The following is a 26,497-nucleotide window of genomic DNA, read 5'->3' as shown; positions in this document are numbered from 1 at the left end:
ATAGACCAACAACACAAAAATAGCAACTCTGACAGGAACTCCAGTGACATGGCCTCTTCTGAATGTTTCTTTATTATATTTCTACAGGAACCAAACCATAATGTTTACCTATTGATTAACAGAGTCTAGGGATTGAAAGCTACTGCTAGCTTGCATGGATTTTATTCCCCTGCCTTCCCAAGTCTATTGATAGAGTGAAAAATGCCCATGAACTAACCTAGGCACTTCAAGAAAATCTAGAACCACTCCAAATCCCATTCTTTCTCTATTGTTATAAACCATATGTATTTCGGTAAGACATAGCACTTAAAAAATCTCATAACATGTATTTCATGCTTTAAAGAAATTGATGGAGCCAACTACGTCTACTTTAAGGACTTGGTTCTGAAATTCCCTAATAAACAAGGTTCAAGGATGTTTAACTCTCTCTTATAAAACAGTATAGTATTGACATTGAATAGTCACATATCTTTTAATATAGTATAAATTATCTCTGTATTACATACAATACCAAAATATAATGGAATGCTCCCTAAGTATCTGATATACTGTACTTTGAGAATACTGACATGAACAGAAATTTCATGTTCAGTAGAGATGTAACCTTATTCTAATATTCATGGTCCATAGTTGCTTGAATGAATTGTAGATACAATATCTGAAAGTATAATAAAATGAAAGTTTCACATAAAAAATTCTAAAAAAGTTATATATTTTGATATATTCTTAGTTTATAATTTAATCTAGGGGATAATATCAATGCTTTACGTAGTCTAATATTCACTGCAAACCACCCCACACCACCCTGCACACATACTTATTTTATGTTTATTCCTGTGTTTCTAGACACTACATCTCCTTCCTGAGAATGGGTATTTCAAGTGCTTCCCAGCACAACTTCTTTTTCTTATGATACTTCTGGCAAATGCCTTATAAGGGGCCGGTAAGCATTTTAAGCATTATGGGCTACATAGTTTTTTGTCATAGTTATCAACTTTGCTGGCACAGCACAAAAGCAGTGACAGACAATATGTAAATGAGTGTGGCTGTATTCCAGTAACACTTTATTTATGGACACTGAAGCTTGAATTTCATGTCATGTTTTTACAAGTCACTAAATGTTACTCTTATGCCTTTTGCACTTTCTTAAAAATAAAAATATTCTTAGAGAATGCAGGGTGGCTTATGTCTGTACTGGCACCACTCTGGAAGCCACCAAGGAAGGATTACCAAAAAGTGAAGGCCAGCCTGAGCAAGAGAAAGAATTATAAGCAACCTGGGCTAAGAATGAAACTTAGCTCTTAGCTAAGGGAAATTAGCTCTTAGTGTAGAGGGTTTACAGCAGTGACAGTTGGGCTTTGCTGCCTCTGTCTAAGTCTAATCGTGATTCTAAGTATTTTTCTGCTATAATAACAGTAGCTTTCCCTTTAAACATATTTACCTCTTTCTTCGCAACTATTTGCATGACTAAACAGGAAATGGTGTCAGACCCTGACAGTTTTAAAGTAACGTAATTTACTTTTTGAACAGTTTTTTATCAGTGACCCAAAATGAATTAACCCTTTCATTTTCAAGCATCTCCTGGCAATGGAGTCAATGACCATACTTAGAATATGCACACTCTGCAAAGTGAATTCTGGTCCATCCACATAAAGACACATGGGGTACTTAGCAATATCTTCACCGGATATCTGGATAATTCTTTTCTAGTTTCCTCCATGAAGTATTTGTCATTTTCTGCCTTTAAAACAGCATACTCAAATATCAGTTTTCCAGTATCAATTTGGTTAATTCCTCTGGCTTGCAAAGTATTTTAGCTTTAAGTAATTATCTATTTAGAGATATCTCTCTCCCTACAATAATCTATCTCCCAAGTCAGTTATATAATGTATGTCATATAGGCAGTGGTCCCATGACTAAACTTTTTTGCTGCTAGCTAGCAATTTTTTAAATACTAAAAAGCACTGATCACCTAGCTAACTGCTAATTATACTGTAAATTAATTTCATATGTAGTGGATATTTAAATACCATACCCATTCATGTAATTCATCTTCTGTATATTCTTTGGACATTTTCTATAGATCTATTATTTCTTTTTAAGCCTTTGCCCCAATTTCTATTTTTAGCCATGACATCAATATAAAGCTCAACATGTTTTAACATTTATAACTATAATAATAATCTTACTTATCACAAAAATATTGTGGAATTATTTTCAGAAATACACAGTATCTCTGTACCTGTACATGTTCACATATGTGGCAGGGGCTCCCCAAACAAAGAATGAAGTGTTCATGCATGCAATTAGAAACCATTCTTCAAGTCTGGGCTCTGACTCCTCATATGTCTATAATCTTTGGCAGGTCAACTAAGCTCTACATACTTAGCTTCCTCACATGTAAAAAAACAGATGGAACTCACGACAGCATGTGATTCATGGAATTGTGAGGACTGCATGAGTAATGACATGGAGTTCATAGAGGAATGCCTAATATCACAGTATCAGTCAGCAAGTTCTGTATCTTTCTATTATTTGTATGTTACTCAGATATGTTGAGTCCCAAATCTGAACTCACAGTCCCCTGAGAACTTCTGTCTTGCCAAATGAGCATCTCAGTGGTTTTGCTGATCCTGCCTTCTGGAAGCTTAGCTATGGGAACCCAAAGCTCTGGAGGCTCTGAGTTTTGTCGAGTATTCTTTAAGAGATGGATAAAATAGTATCCAATGTCCTGTGCCTATCACATGCATCTTAAGGAATAACTGTGGGGGAAAACATTTTTCAACTTATTAGGGCAAAAATAACTAAGAAAAACATTGACTGGTACACTGAGAAGCATGATCCAATCTGTACTATGTGAGGGCCATAGGAATAAACTCACAAGCAAGAGAGAAGGCCCAGAGCAGAAAGGGTCCTCATAAGGCCACTGCTGTGCGGAGCTGCCTTAATGAAGAATTTTGGTTTTTGTGCACCCCAGGCAAGTCACTTTGGATTCCTGCTCCTGTTGAAAGGCTATAGGGCCCGTGCATCAAGTTATCACTCTGGTAACCACCTACCTTGTTATAACAACATACTTCCTTTTCTTCTGTACTTGCTCCCTCTCATCTAATCATTGCACCAAACTCGGTCCTGTTAGGCGGATTCAACAATGAATATATAGCCAGAGCCATTGACATAGCAGTTCTTTATCACTTGGTGTTAGTCTACCTTAAGAAGAGCCACATAATTCACTGTAATGATGTCACAAAGCTTGTACAGGGGGAAGTACATAATCTGTTATCTGACTTTCAATACCAACCACTGATACCTAGCAGGATAAAAGGAACAGCACAGGATGAGGGCAAGAGCCTGAGTCCTTTCACTTCAACTATACCACTTTCACTAGAGATTAATCGGACCCGATACTAGGATTCCACATCTAATAAATACAGGAATCCATGTAATATCCACTTAACCTAATACACAGAACTGCTGAAAAGAATAAATGAAATGCCACACATGGGAATATTTATTAAATATGATTAAGAGTATTACCAACATTTTCTCTAATAACTAAATTGCTCTTTGTGCTCTAATCCTTGCCTTGAGCGCAGATAAAAATTTCTTTCTGGGCCTGAGATTTCAGTTCTGTAGTTAGAAGAGCAAATGCTTGGTGCTGTGTTGTCATTCCTCATAGCAAGCATGCTGTATTCTCTTACCTCACCTTCTCTGCAATTTACTGTGCTCCTTCCCCTCTTCTACTCTCGGATTTCCTTCCTCATTTCCTCCCTTCTTCTCTCCTAAATCTCTTCTCTTCTCTTCTCTCTTCTCTTCTCTTCTCTTCTCTTCTCTTCTCTGCTCTTCTCTTCTCTTCTCTTCTCTCTCTCTGTCTCTCTCTGTCTCTCTGTCTCTCTGTCTCTCTCTGTCTCTCTGTCTCTCTCTGTCTCTCTCTGTCTCTCTGTCTCTTTCTCTGCTAAATTTCATTTTCTTAGTGGTCACTGATGCCCTTACTTGAGTCAGAATCCCACCGTTTTCTTTCTTTTATTTTTTTTTATCTTGGGGGCAGTGGGGGGCCATTGTAACCTGCTGGCTGCAAAGCTCAGATCTTAATTTCCTTTTGGCTTTTGGTCTGCACCCATGTGTTCAGCTCTGCGGAGGAGTCTCCCACCTCTGTTTCACTTCTTGGCTTGGCAGGCTTTTGAAGGTTCAGCATTGTGGGAAGTCTCACTCTAGCTAATTAAAAAGGCTAAACTGCTCAACAGCACAGGATCGGCAGTGGCCTCTTGAGTTTCATTAATGAATGAGTACTTTTTGCTTCTTGAAATGAATTGCTAGTCCTACTGAAAGCACATGGCACTATCTTCAGTACAAGAATCCAAAATAGAAGGGTGCCGAGGAAGATGTGTTCAGGTTGCCTCAGAAAGTGAGGAGGAGAAGCCACAACAGACAGCAAGAGTTATCTTGCTAGTAATAGATGGGTCCGGCTCTGGCTCAAACCCTTGGCTAATGTATGGCTTCCAGAACACTGTTTTAAGTTTTTTCCCAAGATAGGGTCTCTCATCATAAAATGAATGCATTAATACTTTTTGTGAAAATATTTATAAGGGGAAAATGTACACAAGAAACACAGTGTACTCTGGCTTTCCTTATAAGAACATTGCTCTAAAAACCTCCAAAAGCCTGACCTGCCCAACTGTCACATCATTCCTACACAGACATGTATGCTGACTCTTTGATGATGCCCACAACATAAGTACTCCAACTGATTGGACTACTTCTGGTGAATATTTCCTTCTGGTGAATATTAGCATAATGTAGAACATATATCCTAATGCATTGTGGCTTAGAAACCACGCATGTTCAGGTATGGCACTAAATATCTCACTGTAATGAGAAGGTGTTTGAATTCCAAGAACAAAACTCAGGGACATACTTGGAGAAATATATTTTCAAATGATTTTGCTGTTATTCAAAACATTATAAGGTATGCCATCTAATTTGGCTATTTTGTTATCAGGCCACATAATCAACCTCAAGGGTTCAAAGTCTTATTTGAAGATGATTCTTAATCAAAATATAACAATTAATTGCATAGCTACAAAAGTTTTCCATTATAACATACAGTGAATATACACACTGGTTCGCACCAGCACTTGGCAAGCCGAAGGATGGCCTTGAGTTGGAGACTAGCTTAGAATTCCCAGTTAGGTCTGGGCCAAGCTGACTAAAAATTGAGAGTCTGTCTCATTAAAACAGAACAAACAAGCAAAAGTATGGTGATAAAGTAGGTGGTGGACTCGATGTAGAGGTTTGTTTGTCTGTGGTGTCTAATGAGTGTCACAGTATATTAAGTAGAATATGATTAGCAGTCTTGTGTCATCTGAGACTTCATTCTATATTCTAATCCATCCTCTACCCTTTGCTGTGGAAAAAGAGTTGGAGAGTGCTGATGGTTCTATCAAGTATGCATATCTTAAAAGAGGGCATCGTCAAGAGACAACATTGAGATGACCCACTGTGTCCTCTCATGATCCGTGTTAGAAGTGGCTTTTCCCTAATATCTCTTTTGGTCCTAAGTGTGCATCTTTGCAGTCTGCCTGCACATCAATCAGAAAAGACACTTATCCAAATAAAGCAGTTATTGAAACGGGGCTTCATAGAGTTATCGGCAGTTCAAATCAGCTGTGATTAGTGTGCACTGATGCCACCCAGCAGGGACAAAGATCAATTGGAAACATTGATCTCTATATTTTATTTTGCTGTCAGAGGTAAATTAGTTATATATCACACATGAAGATTCTTGCAAAAACAGAACACTTACCTGAATGTATGCCAAATTTAGATCATTATTAAATTTTCCTTAACAGAACACAGAGAATGTTACATGCAAAAACTTTCAGGGAATACAAACTACTCTTGGGTATTTGTGTGCATATCTGTAAATTATAATAATAGTGAACCAATTATATATTAGCATATTTAAAATTTGTGTGTGAGAAAGAAGGGAGTGGGAAAAAGAGAGAGGTTTTAGTAATGCAAGCTTTCATGTGCAATGCACATATAGGACCCTGTTGGAGAAATTAGAGAAAGGACTGAAAGAGTTGAACGGGCTCGCAACCCCATAAGAACAACAATGCCAACCAACCAGAGCTCCCAGGGACTAAACCACTACCCAAAGACAATACATGGACAGACCCATGGCTCCAAATGCATATGTAGCAGAGAATAGCCTTGTTAGAGCACCTGTGGAAGGGGAAGCCCTTGATCCTGCCAAGGCTGGACCCCCAGACTTTTGGTGGGGAGCAATAATGGGGGGGTAGATGGGGAAGGAAACACCTATATAGAAGGGGAGGGGAGAGGTTAGGGGGCTGATGGACAGGAAACTGGGAGAGGGAATAACATTTGAAATGCAAATAAGAAATATCCAATTTAATAAAAATGGAAGGAAAAACCCACCAAATAGATTGGATCAGAAAAAAACAAAAAACAAAAAAACAAAAAACAAAAACAAAAACACTAAAAGCAGAGAACAAGGAAAGAATATTATAAGCTGTAAGGAAAAATGGCCAAGTGGCATATGAAGGCAGACCTCTCAGAATTACAACAGACTTCTCAACAGACACCCTAAAAGCCAGAAGATCCCTGGGTAGAGGTCATGCAGACCCCAAGAGAACACAAATGCCAGGCTACAAAAAAATTTTTACATAGCACTAGCTGTAATACAGAGAAAAAAGAACTTAATGTTACAAGAAAGCAGGAATAAATCAGATGTCATATCATAATGTGATAGTTTGCTTATGCTTGTCCCAGGGATTGGCAATATTAGAAGGTATGGCCTTATTGGAGGAAGTGTGTCACTGTGGGGGATGGGCTTGGAAACCCTCTTCCTAGCTGCCTGAGGATGAGCAGTCTGTTCCTGGCATCCTTTGGGTGAAGGTGTAGAGCTCAACTCCTCTCGCACCATGCCTGCCTGGATGCTGCCATGTGTCTGCCTTGATGATAATGGACTGAATCTGTGAACCTGTAAGCCAGCCCAATTAAATGTTGTCCTTTATAAAAACAAAACAAAACAGAAACAAAAAACAAAGAAGACAATTTAAATTTAGTTATATTGATTAAAGGTGATTTATAATTTGCATATTTGAAATTATGCATATTAAAAATTTTGCATATTAAAAACTCTTACAGAACCAAAAGAAATTCAAGATATAGCAATGGAAACAATTTTTTTTTACTGAAAAATATAACAAAACCTACAAGTCTCATCTAGAATTCACCCCCAAGAAATACCTGAGTGTTGTAGATGTTGAACATGTGCCAAATTAAAAAAAAGTCAGTAAGCAATAACAAGGATAAAAGCCCTCAAGCAGAGGACTATGCTAGAGCAACTCAGAGACGCTCCGGAAATGTCTAGTTGATGACTAAAACAATGGCCTTTTATGGCTTTTAAAACAATACGTGATCATTTTACTTCAGTTGGATTCAAATGAAATGGTTGTGAAACTGAACTTCCTGTCACGTGAGCCATGCACTCTGGCACTTGGGACTTCTAGCCCCAGTTAATGAAATAAGTCTTATATCAAATGAGCATACGGCATTCACTGATTCAGATCTGACTGATGTCTATATGCTGATAAGTCAAAGCCTGTGGTCATCAGACTGCTTAAGGATTTACTGGGCCCAGAGTGACAGAACCTGACTATGCACAAAAAAATCCCACCAGCGAATCAAAAGAACACAATAACCCCATCATAGTGATACATAGTGACACTTGGACAGGTTATCAAGTCTGGTGTTCAAGGAGAGGTGCTGCAGCAAAAAGCAAAAATAGGAAAGAAAAAGTAGGGGAGAGAAATGCTGTGTAATTTAGATCTCCCTAAAGATCAAGGGGAGTCACATTAGTGACAGCTGGGAGAGAGGAAAAGGGAAGTCTGGTCAAGGCAAAGCCGAAAGTACCAGGGCAAACCAATCAAATGACAATTACACAGATGAAATCTCAAAGCTCAGTTCCTGAATATCACATTGGGAATTCAAACAGGTTCCTGTAATCTGAAAAACGGAAGTGAGCAGGCACATCCAGGCCAGCCCTTCCTTGTAAAGGTGTGCTGGTTTAGGAGAATTGAGCTGATTAAGAATGTTTAGAACCTTACTCTGAGTAAAATGTACCATAGACACTAAAGGAAAAGCTTGGCAACTGATTTCTAATCATTCTCTGGCAATGGGTGTTTGGATGACCAGTGCTGGGAAACCCTGATCAGGTTATGGTGACACCAGAGTCATCAATTTACTTCTACCTTATCAATATGATTTTGCGACAGTTACTCCATGTCTTTATGCCACTAGAACTCTCCTGGACGTAGAGCTCTCTCAAAGTAGTCATTTATATAATACAGTAAAAACATGCATATGTGCTCAAATAGATCTAGGTACAGTTAGACACGCTTTAAATTTTACCATGATACCAAGACCATGTGATTCCACTTTATCACAGTAAATTAAAGTTCATGTACATTTTATCTCCACATTCATATTAATGCAGCCCAAAAGATAACCTTTTATTCTTTGGGAAAAGTGAGTTCTAATTTAAGAAATATTTGTTCTAAATATGCAATCAACTGGAGCATTTGCCAGTTCGTGTGGAAATGCGTAGCAAGCATTGATGGGAAAATAGATGAAGATAGTCTAATATATTTTACATCAACTTAACAGTTGTTTATTTGGTCCCTTCAATGTTACAGAATCATCTTTGATATTAAATTTCTTGTAGGTTAGGGGATCAGTCTACAAAACACTCCTGCATCTAAGACTTGGAGAACACTGCACAAGACAGAAGTGGGAGATTGTAAGACTCAGAGGAGCAGGGAGATTGCTGTGAGACTGTGTCTCCTAGTAACTCCAGAAGTTGCACCCATAGAATCTCACCAACATTATTGTCCAAATGTGAGATGAACAAAGGTGACACCAATAGGTATGTCCATGAAACCTCAATACTACACAAAGAAGGAAAGCCAGGAGCAGAAGAGATAATCTTCCTCAGGGATGAGCACAGTAATGGTTTGTGCTAAATGCTCAGCATTGAAAATATGCATACGACCAATATTAACCAGATAAAGGATACGTTAATATGTATGTCTGTCTGTATGTATATATGTATGTATGTATTGCATTGCATACAATAACAATTAATAAAAACAATGACCATGAATTTGAAGGAGGGATATCTAAGAGCATATGAAGAGGGAAAGGGGAAGGGAGAGAAGATGTAACTATATTATAATCTCAAATTTAAAATCCGTACAGGCTACTGTAAGTGAGGACGAGTTTAACAGAGAATTGAAGTGAGGTATGATGGCTGTCTTTATGAGGATACCACTAAACAGAGGACAACCTCAGGCAGCCCGGGATGCTTCCTGTGGCACCTTGGGACAAAACAAATCCTGCCTTTTCAGCCCTCCCATAGACACAGACTTAGATACTCAGCTTGCCTTGTGCTAGTTAAGCTTCCTACTGAGAAAGACGTAGAGAAGAGTGATTAGTAACAGTAGTAGTAATAATAAATTAGTAATAATAATGCTGGGCTGGAGGTGATTCTGTATTTGAGTCTAAGCAATATGCAAAGGCTAAAGGAGTAACACACAACGCACACACACAGACACACACACAGACACACACACAGACACACACACAGACACACACAGACACACACACACAGACACACACACACAGACACACACACAGACACACACACAGACACACACAGACACACACACAGACACACACACAGACACACACAGACACACACACAGACACACACACAGACACACAGACACACACAGACACACACATATACACACACACAGAGACACGCACACACATATCCCTCTGTGTTTGTGTGTCTCTCTCTGTGTTTCTGTCTTTGTCTCTGTCTCTGTCTCTGTCTCTCTCAACAAAACAGGAACAAATATATGACTACACAAAGTCCAGTTTCCAGACGAAAATGTTCAAATCAAGGAGATCGTGTGATCCTGCTGACCGTAGTAGAAAATTACAATGGTAGCTTGCTGTCTTTGGACAGAAGAAGCTGGTGTTTTGGCCGGCAAATAGCTGAGTGCAGAGGGACATTTCCTCCTGTATATCAGTAATAACTTGTGAATTATTAAAACATGTGGATACAAATACATTTTTTCCTAAGGATGTTAGTGTACAAAGTCACAAGTTTATTACATATTTCCTTTCCATAAATATTTTGTAAAGCGTGAAGGTAGAATGCCCTTGCACAGAAGTTCCAAGGTGACTCTCTAGGTTATAAATCTGATAGGCTATGTTGTATCCAGTCCCCAGCATCTCTCTTCCTGTGATGTGGAACTTCAGATACATCCTCAGAGTGGGACCCAGACCTGTCATGATTCATATCCTCAGGGAAGTGTCTGGAATAGCTGGCATACAGCTCCTGTTGTTTTCATCCTCATCTGCTATTATGGTTTTAATGTATGCTGTGGAGATGGCCCATTCTTGAATCCATTCCATAAATTTTTTAAATTATGTTTGGCATGTTCTTTTAAAATGCTTCTAAGTTGTCTCTCTTCTGTAGCATTAAAGAATATATGGAAAGGCCACTCTAGCTTCAAGTTCTTCATCTGTTAAGTGAGAAAGATAATTCCTGCCCCATAAGTTTGGAATAATGAAAAACAAGATGGAGGCCCACACACATGAACATCACCAAGATTAATGTTATCATTATTATCATTTTCCCACAGGTAGGCATTTATGATAGATCATAAAGACAAGGAATCCAGGTCTTGATAAAGTTAGTTACCTAAAGACACAGAAATGGGCTTATTTCGGACCTTTATGATTTGAGTATTTTTATGTGCCGGCCATTTCAATTTTTATAACATATATAGAGTAACAAAAGATCATCTATTTTTCTATTAGTGTTATCTAATGTTATTCACATAAGTCACAATAAATGATTTCTAGTATTTCATTTTTAAATGTCATTCATATTATCTCTATCTTGTTTGTGGTATTTTATAGTTTACTATGTATATGATATTTATACATCATGCTCTATTTTATCTATATATAATGAATACAGTACAAAGATGGTATTATATGCACAATTAAAAATAGTATGCACTTTTATTTTTAGTATGAACTTTTAAGTTTTTAATCCTCCGTTTTTTGTATGGGTTAAGAGAGGGAAGACCTGGAATTTATTTATCTTTAAGTATTTCACTCAACAAATAAATATCCATTTTTTTTTGCTATGCAAGAATAAAAATGATAATAGAGTGTGAAAACAAGTAGGAAGTAAGATGGGAAACAAGGAGGTTCCTGTCTTCCTTAAAATTCCTTTTTAGTGAAAAAGAGATGAGAACAGGTCCTTTCAATCCAATGAGGTCATTGTCTATGCAAGTGTGCAGGCCATTTCTATGATGCCCTTTGATATGCTTCAGGAGTCTTGGGACACTGCCCTGGTGATGTTTCCAGGATCAGACTCTCTTCAGTACCCATGTGATTTGTACTGGCCATGTGTCTTGCGACCTGAACCATGTGGATGTCCTATACTGGGACAAAAGCCCAGCCTCTTTTTTCCACAAGTTCATATTCAATCTATGCAAACCTCAGCTCAGTTAGAAGAGTAAGATCCAGGAAGATCCCTGACTGTGTACCTCATCTCACAGTCTTTTCTCATTCACATTTAATTTAATTAGAAATAGCTTAAATTGAACGTCAGTGGAGCAAAGCGACAAAACAACCAGGAAAACTCTCTTTGCTAATAGGGTAGATTTAGGTCGATGTTTTCTAGCACAGTAAACATAAGCCTAAATGCTCCTAATTAGAGGGAGTGTGAAGTCAGCCAAGAATACCTAGTTCCCTGGAAGTCCTACGGGGTAAGTACCACACTGCAGAACATGGGACAGATCACATCAGAAATGTTTCCCTACACCCAACATGCCCAAGCTCACTCTGTATGCAGTCGAGTTCTAGACTTATTTTCTAAGATTCTCTATTTATAGCTTCAATTAGAATTCTGAGATTGCTCTAATCCACTCAAAAAGAAAGAAAGAGTGAGTGAGAGGGGGGAGGGAGGGAGGGAGGAAGAGAGAGAGAGAGAGAGAGAGAGAGAGAGAGAGAGAGAGATTGATTCCAATCATTTCCTGTCTCATTGAGACAAGGGAGAAGCTTAATTTCTTGCTACTCTTGCTACTCGAACTTCCCACAGAGGCATAGGTAAACTGGAATATTGACACTTCCTTGCCAATTCGGGAGAAAGCTTCTTAACACTCAATCACCACTGTCCCCTGAACTAACAGAGGTTTGCCCGGGCTGAATGAGAGAGGATTCTTTCAAGGACAATGCTAAAATTGACTAGATTTCTTTGTTTTCTTTATTAGACCAAATTGAACAAAGTCACTAGAATTATAAGGTTAAGTTACATAATTTTAAAACATCCCAGCTGTTCTTTTAGTCTTCTCGGGTTTTAGTGGAGGGGCGAGAAGAGGGCCATTCTGGAATTCATCAGGAACAGAGCTTTGTCATAGCACTTTAAATTTTTACATCCTAAGTTGGACACAGTAGACAAATTGAGATCTCAGAAAATAAAGGTTCGCCTAATCAATAAGTGATGATTGAACTCTGGGTTCCAGGCTGTGTATTATTATTGAATTTGCTTCCTGCTCACAAGAGAACTTGACTCTTACTTCTGTCTTCTTGTTAATAAAAAAAAGTGTTTTGTTACCACTTCTTCATTCACTTAAAGTTCATTGAGTTTTCATGCATTCAGTTCAAAATGAATCGGTACACAACTTGGTAGGAAAAGATAAAACAGCTGTGTTCTGCCTGTCTACTGTAACAAAAGCCATGCTCTGGGAAGGTTAGAAACAAAATAATATTGCTTGCAGTTTTGAAAGCCAAAAAGTTTAAGCTCAAGAGTTATGAGAGTTTGTGGGAGCCTCCAAGTCACAGAACACAACGTTCTTACTGTGTCCCATACAATAGAAAGTGGCAAACTTTGAGTTGCCTCTCCCTTTTTTGCAACTCAACAATCAGATTTATATGTTAAACTCTTAATTCACAATAAATCCACACAATAAACTTACAACCAATTGATAAGGATATAAACCACCCACCTAGATAAAGATAAATTTGCTTACAGAAATTCATCCCAATTACCTTGGCAACTCAAGACCGCCTGGATCTGGGTCATCCTTCCCCGTCTCCATCTTGATTCTCCTGCATTCTCCTCTCCTACCTTACAAAAACTTTGCTCCCCCCTTATATTGCTCTGTCCAGTCATGGCATTGACCTAACTTGTATCAACCCTCACCTGCATATAGACATCAACTACATAGAACCATACAGAAAACTTGAAGTCTAGCTTTCTTTGGTGTTTCATTTCTCCCACCAGGCAGGTTACTTTAACTCTGTGGGAGACTGAGCCTAGTTTCATAGAGAGGGTAGAGGGTAGGTAGTTACAACAACCCTTGAGGATCGGTAAAGGCTTACATGTATAGTCTTAGTCTCATGAAGGCTTCCCTAGACAATGGATAATTTTAAAACAATTTCATATTGTATGTAATATACTTTGGTCATGTTCACTACCTGGCCTCCTTTCTTTTTTTTATTTATTTTTTATTGGATATTTTGTATTTACACTTCAAATGCTATTCCTTTTTCTGGTTTCCCATCCACAAACTCCTATCCCATCCTCTTCTCCCTTCTTCTATGAGTGTTCCCCCTCCCTAACCACCCTTCCCATCTCTCTGCCCTGACATTTCCCTACACTGGGGGGCGGGGGCTCCAGCTTGGCAAAACCAAGGGCTTCTCCTCCCACTGGTACCCAACAAGGCTATCCTCTGCTACATATGCAGCTGGAGCCCTGGGTCAGTCCACGTATAGTCTTTGGGTAGTGATTTAGTCCCTGGAAGCTCTGGTTGGTTGGTATTGTTTTTCTTATGGGGTTGGAAACCCCTTCAGCTCCTTGAATCCTTTCTCTAACTCCTCCAATGGAGACCCCATTCTCAGATCAATGGTTTGCTGTTAGCATTTGCCTCTGTATTTGTCATGCTCTGGCAAAGCCTCTCAGGACAAAGCTATATCAGGCTCCTGTCATCATGCACTTCTTGTCTTTATCAATATTGTCTAGGTTTGATGGCTGTTTATATATGGGCTGGATCCCCAGGTGAGGCAGGCTTTGAATGGTCATTCCTTCAGTCTCAGCTCCAAACTTTGTCTCTATATCTCCTCCTATGAATATTTTTGTTCCCCTTTTAAGAAGGACTGAAGCATCCACACTTCAGTTGTCCTTCTTCTTGAGCTTCATGCAATCTGTAGATTATATCGCGGGTAATTCAAGTTTCTGGACTAATATCCACTTATCAGTGAATGCATACCATGTGTGTTTTTTTGTGATTGGGTGACTTTACTCAGGATGATATTTTCTAGTTCCATCCATTTGCCTATGAATTTCCACCTCACATCAGTTAGAATGGCTAAGATCAAAAACTCAGGTGACAGCAAATGCTGACAAGAATGTGAGAAAGAGGAACACTTCTCCATTGTTGGTGGGATTGCAAGCTGGTACTACTGTGGAAATCAGTCAGGAGGTTCCTCTGAAAACTGGACAATGCACTACCTGAGGACCCAGCTATACCTCTATTGGTCATATACCCAAAATATGCTCCAACATATAACAAAGACACATACTCCACTATATTCATAGCAGCCTTATTTATAGTAGCCAAAAAGCTGGAAAGAACACAGATGTCCTACAAGAGAGGAATGGATACAGAAAACATGGAACATCTCCACAATGGAGTACTACTCAGCTATCAAAAACAATGACTTCATGAGTTGCCCCCATCTTATGGACACTAATCTAACCTTAGATGGTCAGATTATCATAACATTATTGACTCCCAATGGCCTTACCTGGAACTTCTAACAGATTGGCAGACACATTTTAGCACATGATCAAACCAAATTAATACCTCAAACCAAGTCTTTAAAGTGATTTCACTAGTCTATCAGGCAATAAGATAAGAGTAGTGTCTGAGAAAACACATCACTGCAAACTGAAAACAGTGTTAGACAGGCAAAGAATAAAAACTAACCATGAGGACCTAAGCAAGCCATTTAACCTTTTTGAGTTTGTTTCCTAACCCCTAAAAGTTACAAGTCATGTGATCTTCATTAACCTGTTTGTGGTTTCTTTTTAAGAAAAATAAAAATAGATACATTTTATTATGTTATTTTCATCAATACTTTTATTAACTTTTCATAAATTTCATACAATGTATTTTAATCCTATCCCCCCCAGTTTCCTCCATGTATATTAATATCTTCTTCACCCAGTTTTGAAATTATTTATCTTTTATTTTCTTCTTTCCTCATTGAGCCCATTGGAGTGAGGCCTGCCTTTGGTGTGTGATTAACCTGCTAAGAGTCATTTCATTAAAAAACAAAAAGTGCTCTCTCTCGTTCTCTCTCTCTCTCTCTCTCTCTCTCTCTCTCTCTCTCTCTCTCTCTCTCTCTCTCTCCTGGCAGCTATTAAATGCCAATAGCTTTACAGGGAATGGTGGAATGTTTATAGACACCTGCTCTGTGCTGGAATTCTTTCTGGGTAGAGCTTGCACTTTTTAAAAAACATTATTATCACATTCTGTAAGACTTTTGTTTATATAGTTGACTTTTATTAAAATAATTATTCAAAAGCTCAGCATTATTTTTGCTCTATTGACAATTCTGTACATAAATGCTGTATTATGGTAATTATTGCCACCTTTACCATTTCCTATCTCCCTCCCATGCCTATTTGTTCTCTAATACTTTGCACCAATTCCTAACTTTCTGTCTTGCTTCATGACCTACGGAATTTAATTAGAACTGTCTGTGTGTCCACGAGTTTGCTACTATTTCCTGAAGTACGGAGGATTCATCAGTGGTATGCAAATTTAAACAATGTTTGCCTATATTGTGTGGTTCTAAAATCTACAAGACTGAGAGTTGTCTAGGCTTGTTAACTGAAGTATCATTGCTCCGTGTCTTCTGTTTGGAAAATGCCTGTCATCTCTAACTTTTGCAAGACTGACTCTGAAACCGTAGTGTGAGCTGCTATGTTTAGCTAGGCCATGCTTTTGGACTGTGACTTTCCCAATACTGCGTCATCGGAACCTTCCTTCTATCCATTGTAAACAGCCAGTGAATCTACATCACCATTGTGTTTGACACCTGTCCTAACATTTCTCAAATCTTAATTTTCCTTCAAATTAAGACAATGTATAGTCCCACGATTTCAAAAACAATTAAAATATTACCTTTAAGTAAAAGCCCAATACTTTACCCTAGAAAGGAACTTGACAGAGAACCATGGGATGTTCAATTTGCATTACCGATCTCCTCCCTGAATAAGAGACAACCACAGCTGCACCCTTTCTCATTTCGTTAGCATCACAGTCCATATGAATATGTCTGGTTCCTAACTTTGCCCCCTCCCCACACACACACTCTTACCAGTGACCTCCATTAGCTTTCCCCCATCTGCTTTACAAAATCACTTTGTCGTTCTATTTTCATTTCTCCCTCCCAGCGTCTAACCCACTGAAGCTGTGACCTTTCAAGCAAATGTAGCGATGGCATCAGCATAGCCTCTGATTGAAAAATCAAAATGCAGCCCATACATGGTATAATTATTCTGTGTGCTCAGAAGTGCTGTCTGCACTTGCGGAAGGCAGATAATTGGATTTCTGATAACTGTTAAAAATATGCACCTTGCACCTGAGCCCCAGCACTTTATTTGTCTTGGGAACCCCAGCGAAACTGGCAACTTCATGTTGTCTTCAAGTACTCATCCATGGCTGCTGGGTCCATCTTGTTCTATCCCCTGATGGTCTACAGTTTGTCGTCTATTATCCCTCCAGAACTCTTTGCTCTCCTTGCCACTGTCATCCATGTGGGCAGGCAGTGCTTAACCTGAGCAGCCATGCATCTTTGAACTCGAGAAACAAAGTGCTCTGATATCTCTGATCGAAACGTCTTACCACCATTCTTGTCTGACTTCTGCTCACCATTGCCACAGTCACCACAATTGTTGGAAACATAGAACTAAACTTTTTCTTTATTGCCACTCTTGTCAGAGAGGCCAGCTAAGCCAGATGGTTTCTTCTAAATTTTTCTTTCTCACACAAGTGCTCATGTACCACAGGCTGGCCCCTACTCACTATGTAGTTGAGAAGAAGCTTGGACTTCTGATAGTCTGGCCTTTGTGTGTACTGAAATTATAAGTAAGCATGTGGTAAAACACATGTGCTTTCTGTTTTCTGCAATGCTTGATTCAAATCCAGGACATAAGCATGCTCAGAAAGCACTATATGCCCCTAATATAAAACAAATTTCAGGCAAATACATTGGAAAAGTCAGATTTCTAACAGCTCTAGCAACACTGCCCCTCTTTCAAAAATTGTCAAAGTTCCCTGGCCCTGAAGAGTGTCTGACCCTTTAAGAAAGTACAAGCTCTGTCCCACTAATCACTATTTTGGTGTCTCCTCATGTGGAACCATGTGTCACAGTGCTGACATTGTATCAAGGAGCACCACATGTACACCTGGGTGGTTGCTATGAACCTATGCCTCTTATTGGATATAGAAACATTGGAATAGTAGCTAGTAAATGGATGGGTGAATTAATTTGTTTTAGGACTCCTGTACGTGAGTATAAATTTGTGTTGTGTGGCTTTCTTAACAGATATGTTACCTAAAGTCTTATCAGCTTTAACATTGTCTTACTTCTGTAAATGGCCATTTGAAGTACCAAGAGAAAACAGTAGAGAAACGAATAGGAAAAAGTTAAGACCACAGTCATTTTGAGAAATAATTTTATTATTTTGTAAACCAATTATTAATGAAAGGAGAAAACATTGAAGGCGTCTTAAATTTCTCAGAGATGAAATTTCACTTAAGACTCAATGGCCTACTTATACTTCCTTTCATTCTCCAACTCTTCAATTTTTTTTTAAAAAAAGAAATTGCAGTTATACAAAAGAAACTTTAACTGAAATGATTGACTGTGTTATTATTAAAATTCCTTTGAAGCACAGGGGCATTTTTAATAAAGCTTATACTAAAGTGACATTAAAATAAAGCTAAAACAAGTTAAATTATTACCATGCAATGTCATATATTTTTACCACCAATTCTTTTTTTAGAAATTGTGTGTGTGTGTGTGTGTGTGTGTGTGTGTGTGTGTGTGTGTGTGTGTGTGTGTGTGATTTATTTGCTAGAAATCAAACCTAGGATCTTATGTATAATGGACATGCATTCTCTCATGGAACCATCATACCAGGCCATTGGTTTTGTGAAACACAATCTATCATACCATGTGGTTCAAGATTTAATATCTTTCTGTGTATTCTAGGCTGGCCTCAAACTTAGAGTCTTCCTGTTTCCATTCCCCAAGTACTGGAACTATATGTATACATCACAAGGATTAGCTCTGTGCAAATTTTAACAGAGCTTCAAATTTTTCTCATTAGTCAATAACTTTTCCTTTCTGAAATTTAAAAAATTTGGAAAAAATTATGATATAATAATAAACATGCAGTAGTTAAGAAGTAGAATTATAGAATATGACCTAGTTTCTAACAGCCAACTCTCAAAGCAATGTCACATCCCATGAATACTCTTGAGAAGCAATACTCTTACTTAAAGGAGCCTTATCAAGCCCAGAATTTAGCAGCAAAAGGAGCATAAGAAATATAAAGAAGCAACCTTCTGACTGGTTACTGAAATATTTATTCATGCACACACTGAAAAATTAAGAGAAATTTCTGGAATGTTTGTTCAAGGAGAATGGTTGGAAAAGAAACATTTGACTCACCTTTATTGCTGGACTATACAGCTCCTCAGAGGACCATCATCTCCCACTAACTTGGTCTTTGCAGCACTGTTAGTCTAACTACCTGCTAAGAATAGTGCTCCCATTTACTAACTATGGAGGCATCTCAAGAGCTTTGCATCTGTAACAAGGGTAAAGCTATTAGTGTGTGTGTAATGGGAACTCAGGAGATTGATCCAAAAGGTATTGCTTCAAATATAATCAAAGGAAACTTGGTGCATTGAAGAACAAGGAATAGCCGTGAGAATTTAGAAGTATTTTAAATGTTTCATATATAAGGTATCTATATCAAATGAGTTATTTTTTACTATTTTGGTAAAACAATGTAAACTCACTATCTTATCTCACATAAATTAGCTTCAAATGTTTAGCAGTGTAGTAACCTACTATACCAGAATCTCTTATATGTAATGAAGATCATTGGCTTATCATGAATAGTTTTCTACTTGTAGTGACAATAACATTTCTTTTATCTGCAAGAGGAAATGTATGTCTAAAGGTTTTACTTAGATGCACACATGTACAACTAAACACACATATCACATGTGCATGTAGGCATAAATATGGCCCTGATAATATACTGCTACCATCTCGGTCTAATTTTCTAGATATTGAACCTTATTAATTTCTTCCCTGTAGAAAGAACTTTGATATTCCTTCTTTTCTACAAAGTTGCCTCTTCCTCCCACCCTGCCAACCACTGCCTTGTTCTGTAACTCCGTTGCAACAATGGCAAGTCCATTTCCAAGAGCAATATAAACTGCTCAAGAATACCAAAATTATGGAAGATGTTAAATGTACTTAGAAATTAAAGACTGAATATTTTTCACCCATCCCTCAGGTACTAAAGTTCTAGTCTCTGTCTCGTCCTCCGAGTAGTTACTCATGTTAATTTTAGCAAGGCTTTAATTTTTCAAACCATACAAGGTTTATTATTCTTCACTAAGCATGATTTTATCTGAGAATAACGATAGGAACGGAGCTTGCGTTAACAGAATCCACTTATTTCAAAGTGCAGGTGTTATTCTTCGAGTGTGAGTTTTTACTATAATTCAAATTCATGGGTCACCTTGAACGTATTTTACTGCCTTTTCCTTCTCTTCCCACTTATTACTCAGTCTTTAAACCATGAAGATATGTTATCTCCACCACCTGCACTATAATCCAATGCAAACCCTCCATCTCCTTACCAGACTCTCAGTGATCTCCTACTGTGTTCCTCCTCCATTTCTTGGTGAATAAAGGATAGTGTAACATCCTTGGAAGACACAGAATAACTTATACCACTTTTCAGTTCAAGAATCCTTTTACACAAATTTCCAGACAATACCTGCCCACTGGTGTAATAATGGCAGCTCTCTTAGAGGGGTAACCAACTGCTTTCTTATTGGATTCAAGGATTCTAAAACATAATACCTAAAGAATCCCCCTCTCTAGTTTGATATCCATGTCGCCAGTGCCATACCCCTTCCATGTCACCAGTACCAGACACCTACCTTCAAGACTAAGAGGGAAAGTGATGTATTACTGTCTGCATGACATTGGCAAAAGAGTATTCTTTTAAAATGGTATAATTTAGCAAATGTAACCCAGTCTTGCCATGTATTGCTAAGTACCTTTCAGTGAGCTGTATATATGACTAATTAATCTCAGAGGCCGAATCCCTCTTTTTCAAAGTTTATCTCATACCTTTTGTTAAATGCCCATGTACACAATAGAGAGTAATAACATTCTACTTCCTCCCTGTAAGAGTTGCAATGAGACCTAAACCTGAACAAATCAAATCAGATATAGACAGTTTCTTCTCAATTAATCTTTGTCAGTATGAAGGTTGTTTAGCAACTAAATTTAAAAAAAATGTTCTACTATTTTTTTCTTGTTCAAATAGTGTGATGATTATTCATATTGGTTGTCAACTTGACTAAATTGAGAAGCATTTAAGATGTTATTAAAGCACTCCACATTGAGCATATTCTAGGGGGACTACTAAGGGGAAAGACACACCTCAAATGTGAGTTTCAGTATGCTGTAGGCTGAAGCTTCAGATGGAAAAGGAGGTAAAAATAAAAATACCATGGCAGACATTAACTCCTGCTTCATGGTTGCCATGACACAAGCAGCTTTACTCTAACAATGCCTTCTTGCCACAACTGGCTGATACTTCTGAAACCACAAGCCAAAATAAGTCTGTCTTCTCCTCAGCTAGTTTTCTCAGGTATTTATCAAAGTGAAGGAAAAATATGACTAACATGGAGGGAAGAATAGGTTTTCTTATCTGGACAAGGAAGAAAGGAACCATACTTAAGATATCTAGATTCTATCTTAGCAACACAGAGAACAAGGGAGGTCCCAAGTTGAAGCAATTAGTTGTATGTACTGTTGCCAAGTAGAACAAGAGAGCAGAAAAGAAAAGAAGGAAAAGAGAATGAACCTTACCATTCTCTTTGATCTCTGAGAGCTAACAGTGTTGGAAACAATACCCACATGATCAGTCCTCTCATTAGGATGCTGACATTGCTCTTCAGACTGATATTCTGAGTACATTGATAAACTAAAATATTTATTATTTGTGACAAAGCTAATTGTCTTAGTTTTGCTTGGTAAATGCAAATATTAAGCAAATGATTATATATTTCAAATGGGAAAAGATAACTTTGGTATAATATACAACTGAAAACTTTAAGAAATGTCCCCTCCAGTGCTTGCAATGTAAAAGTTCTATGAAACTTTGACTAAGTGGATTTGCTGCTGGACTAAGTGAAGTCACATGAGATTCAAATTTAAATGCTCCCTGGAGTTCAACACTGTCACTGGATCACAACACAAAGATTGGTGTCAGCTACTTTTTGTTATAGTTATTATAATGAAATTCATGAGGAAACTTTTTCTGATGAGTAGAGTTTTATTTGGCTCAGAGTTTGGGAGGCCTCTGGCTTTGGTGAGTATGAGAAGCTTGTAGTGGATGACGGCCAGTAGATAGAGAGGCAGGAGCAGAGAACACTGCACTTAATGAGCAGGAAAACATGGTGGAAAGAAATGAGCAGGACCAGGCTTGCATTCTGATTATCATGACCTTCACGAAACTACCAGAAAGGTCGCCCAAGACCACTTACTAAGCCCTATTTCACAAAATTTCTACCACTTCTCAAGCAATAAGAGCCTCAGAACAAATATTTGATCACAATAGACCTGTTTTAGTCAGGGTTTGCATTCCTGCACAAACATCATGACCAAGAAGCAAGTTGGGGAGGAAAGGGTTTATTCAGCTTCCACTTCCACATTGCTGTTCATCACCAAAGGAAGTCAGGACAGGAACTCACGCAGGACAGGAACTTGGAGGCAGGAGCTGATGCAGAGGCCATGAAAGGGTGCTGCTTACTAGATTGTTTCCCCTGACTTGCTCAGCTTGCTTTCTTATAGAAGCCAGGACTTCCAGCCCAGAGATGGCACCACCCACAATGGGCCTTACCCTCTTGATCACTAATTGAGAAAATGCCTTAGAACTGGATCTCATGGAGGCATTTCTTCAAGGGAGGCTTCTTTCTGTGTGATAACTCCAGCTTGTGTCAAGTTGACACATAAAACCAGCCAGTACAAGATCCTTGAAGGACACCAAAAATATTCAGATCAGAGCAAATGGGCTACAGTCTTTTGTGTAATCTCTCATGGTAATTCTGTTTAAGTGTTTTTAGTTCCATTTCTACCACATCATGTGTGCCTTCTATAAATAATACCGAGACTCATTTTACACAGACCAAATGCCCTCATATATCTGTAAGTAAGGCACACACATGAAGTGTAGCATTATTTTATCTATTATCAGGTATATACAATATGTATACAATATGATCACTTGTTTTGGGCACCGAGTGATAAAGACATGTTTCTCCATATGGCCATGTTTCCTAGTGTTGCACCTCTACTTTAACAGACCTTGCTTGCTCAGTTTCATATATACTTTAAGAAAGACAATCTTCCTGGCCTGGGACATGGGGGTCTGGAGAGGAGATGCTCCCCCTGCCCCATTATCACCATGGAGGCACCAGGTGAGTTATCTTTGCTCCTCATTGGCTTCAGAACTCAGGAGAGCAGGCCCTGTACCTCATCTGGGAAGCATAGTAAAGGTGGTCCTTTTTGAGGAGGGCACAGATGATCCTATCCCTGGGCAAGTGCATAGGAGTGCTGGCCTCAGTGCTGTGAGGCCATGTGAGTATAGGGATGATTCCCTTTCCCGCTCCTTGCAGTAGTCAGGGGAACTGGCTTCAAGGTGATGTGAAGAGGAAAGCTAGCTGCCTCCTTATTGGCTGGAGCACTCAGGATAATGGGTCCTGCACTTTGTCTGGAAACAAAGCGGAGCTAGCCTTGATCACAAAGTGAAGAACTGGACCAGCCAGTCCCAAGTATGTGAGAGTAGGAGAGCAGGCCCAGACCATCACAGGCTGCAGCATTTGGGACAGTGGGAAAACACCTTGACTGGGCAACCCAGTGGAGCTGGCTCTGGAGATGTGGGTGCGGGTGAACTAGTCCTGAGGGCAGGAGAACAGGAAGGCTGACCGTGTCTCTTGCCAAGGGAAGCATTGGGTAGCCAAGCCAGAGCAATGTTGGAGAGCATGCCCTCATAAGGGAAAGCAAGGGCACTGACCAGATCAGGTACCACCCAGAGCCAGATGCAGGGCTCTCAGCTGTCCCACCCCAAAGTCTACATAATCTGGGAATGATTGGGGTTCACAAAAGGCCTAATTGCTGATCCAAAGCTACAGGAGCTGCATGACAGGGCAACAACAGGGAAAAACCAGGTGGAGTCCCAGTGAAGATATAATATGATATCCCAGAAGCCAGAGACATTGAAACAGACCAATGATTGATTGCAATGAATATGCAAGTGAAGATGTGTGGACAGAGGATATACTGTGAGATACACTGTGGCATATTACAACTTATACGGTGAAACATTTTTCTATGCTTGTGTGCATGTGTGTATACATGTATGCATGTGTGTGCATGTGTATTTTATCAGGAGGGTTGCAAGAGTGAGGTTAGATATTAAGAGACAGGAAAGTGAGTGGAATTGGAGTGCAGGTTGTGAAACTCACAAAGAATCAAAGAATTCAGAGAAAAAGGAAGGCCAATGTTCATGCGATGTCTCAGATGAATGAACAATGGGGGCAGGGTTGTTTGTGGACTCACACTGCAACTATAGGATGAGAAAATTCCCAGATTTCTCTAGTTAGTCTGTTATACAGACTCATGGCTGAGATCAGAAAATAGAGGACTAGAGTAGCTGTATGCTTTCAGTAGACAAAGGTTAGCCATGTTTCTTTCCTTCTCTCATATGTCTAGCTTTGTCCATATGTCTGATACTGGGAAAGGGGTACAATGTCTATAACTCACTTTTGTCAAGAAAACCAACCAACCAAACAAACAAACAATAACAAAAACCACAGGATCTCTTAGGACTATTGAGTCTGAGCACTAAGTCTTCACTGCTTGTGGGACAAAGGTAGGTGTAATCAACGTCCAGTACAATTGAAGGCTCACTAATAGATATAATTCAAATTGTGGGGTCTTCTAGTAAGGTAGACGTGTTGTGAGGCACTGAGCATCTCAACATAGATAATTCAACTCAAGCAAGATCACTATCAAAGAAAACAGTTCTTAATGAGGAAGCCTTCATTATTGAGGAGAACTAAAAGAAAAAATAAATGTGGAAGAAAAAATTCCCTTTTCTCTTTTTCTTCTCTCCATCTCCCTCTCTATTCTGTCTCTCATTGTATTTTGCTTTCTGTAGTTTCTCTCCCTTTCCTCCATGTGGTTTCATAGTTGAATATGAAACACATATGCAGGCAGCACTCACAAATGAGAAAATAATCAAAACCAAAACTTTAAATGACAAGTGAATGTTTTCAGCATGATGACTCAACTATTCAACTTTTGGAAAGTAGATCTTTACAATAGTGATGAATGAATTCACTCATTCATTTTCAGTTCTAGGTAAAGAACATTAGTCTAGAAAAACCCACAAATTAGCTCTTATTCATATGACTTCTATTAAGTATTTATGAGATGGAAGTTAGTATACCTGTCTGCATATGAGTTAATGTGTCAGTAAGCGTTCATCATCGTCATTCTTACCATCAAGGGAATATAAGAAAGAATGACTGAAGAGGAGTAAAAGAAGGAGTTGGGAAAAGGAAAAAAGAAATGTATCACAATATATCATATTTCCAAATGTCATATAAAACCTTGGTTAATTTGCAACTCTTCTCAAACTGGAAAGGTCTTACTCACATGCTTACACCCTAAACACTAAGCATGTATTTATCAAGTGACTAAAAGGAAAAATAAAATCAACAAATCACAGCACCAAAATAGACACCATGAAAGTTAGTAGAGCAGTCTTTGGAGTGACTACAATTTTCAACTCAACTGGTAGGGTTATATGCCTCAGATTCCATAATTGAAATAATTTGATTTCCTACATATACAAGTACACACAGTTCATCAGCAGCCTAAATGGAAATTGATACAGTTCCATGAACCAAGACTTTGTTTGTAAATCATTTCTGGATTCCAGCAACTCACAGCATATCCTCCTCAATCAGCACAAGCCACTGAAGTTTGTTATGTAAAACTGACTTTGCCCCAGTTTCTAAGGAAAACTCAGATCCTGTGTGATCATTCAAGGGAAGGCAAAAGCAGCAACACTAGCATAAATAGTGTTATTGTCCTTAACCAAAGCAGCCACTGGGAGCTAGGAACTTCCATCCATGGCATAGAAGTGCCCAATGCTAGAAGCCAAGCCATAGGAAACCCGAACTAAGAAAGCCAATAGTCACCAGGATTTTACAAATGGACACTTAAATAATAATAAAAATACAGTTGTGTAAATACTGTACCTGTGGTAGCTAGAAGGCATGCTCAGTGAAATCGAAAAGAAAGTGGTCTATGGAGCATGGCATGAAATGAACACAAAAGAAATGTTTACTTTGCTTAGGAATGTAGGTGAAATTTCTTTTCATGTTTTAGCCTGGGATTCCACAACACAGCTCTCCTGACTCAACTAGGGGATTAACTCATATCTTAGAGAAGCATGTTTTTCTTTCTCATGAAATTATGTTAAAAGCTGACATCAAAACACACAAAATATTACAAATAACAGAAAATCAGTAAATTGTTAATGAAACATAATGAATTTAGTGCTACAAATTGGAAGGATTTATCTAAATGATGTTCCCAGCATGCAAGTAGAAATAAGTCTCATTCTTCATTAAAAATCGTTTACTGTGTATGAAGGCAGGCAGGTATACTAACCTGATCTCATAAATACTTAATAGAAATCATATGAATAAAAGTTAATTTACAAATTCTCCTGGACTAATATTTATCTAAAACTGAAAATGTGCATTTTCTGTATTCCAGCTTCTGCAACTAATGGATGCTACTCTTCCAAGGGTCCCTACCAGATCTCACTGTGACTCTGTCAGGATTTCCCCCTCCCAAATCACTGGTGAAATCAACTGCTGATCATCTCAAGACCAAAGATTCTTCACAGCAAACAGCAACCAAGTCGAAATCTCCAGGCCAGAAAACAGTTCTCACCAAACCAACTGAATTCTTTGAC

The 26,497-nt window shown here is 38.6% G+C and overlaps 1 protein-coding gene and 1 long non-coding RNA gene across 4 annotated transcripts in view; both read right to left on the bottom strand.

Annotated features, from left to right (window-relative positions):
• Kcnip4 (potassium voltage-gated channel interacting protein 4) overlaps positions 1–26,497 on the bottom strand; it is a 1,150,698-nt gene that overhangs the window by 1,052,880 nt on the left and 71,321 nt on the right.
• The window catches only part of LOC134481849 (uncharacterized), a 120,559-nt gene that overhangs the window by 23,193 nt on the left and 70,869 nt on the right, over positions 1–26,497 (bottom strand). The window contains exon 2 of the long non-coding RNA XR_010057709.1: positions 1–26,497. This exon is cut by the window's left edge and continues 23,193 nt beyond it. This is a non-coding gene — a long non-coding RNA (uncharacterized LOC134481849).

The sequence above is a fragment of the Rattus norvegicus genome, chromosome 14, assembly GCF_036323735.1.
Source record: "Rattus norvegicus strain BN/NHsdMcwi chromosome 14, GRCr8, whole genome shotgun sequence".
NCBI classification, from domain to species: Eukaryota; Metazoa; Chordata; class Mammalia; order Rodentia; family Muridae; genus Rattus; species Rattus norvegicus.
The sequence above is the reverse complement of the archived record's forward strand: the minus strand, read 5'-3'. Positions and strand labels throughout refer to the sequence as shown.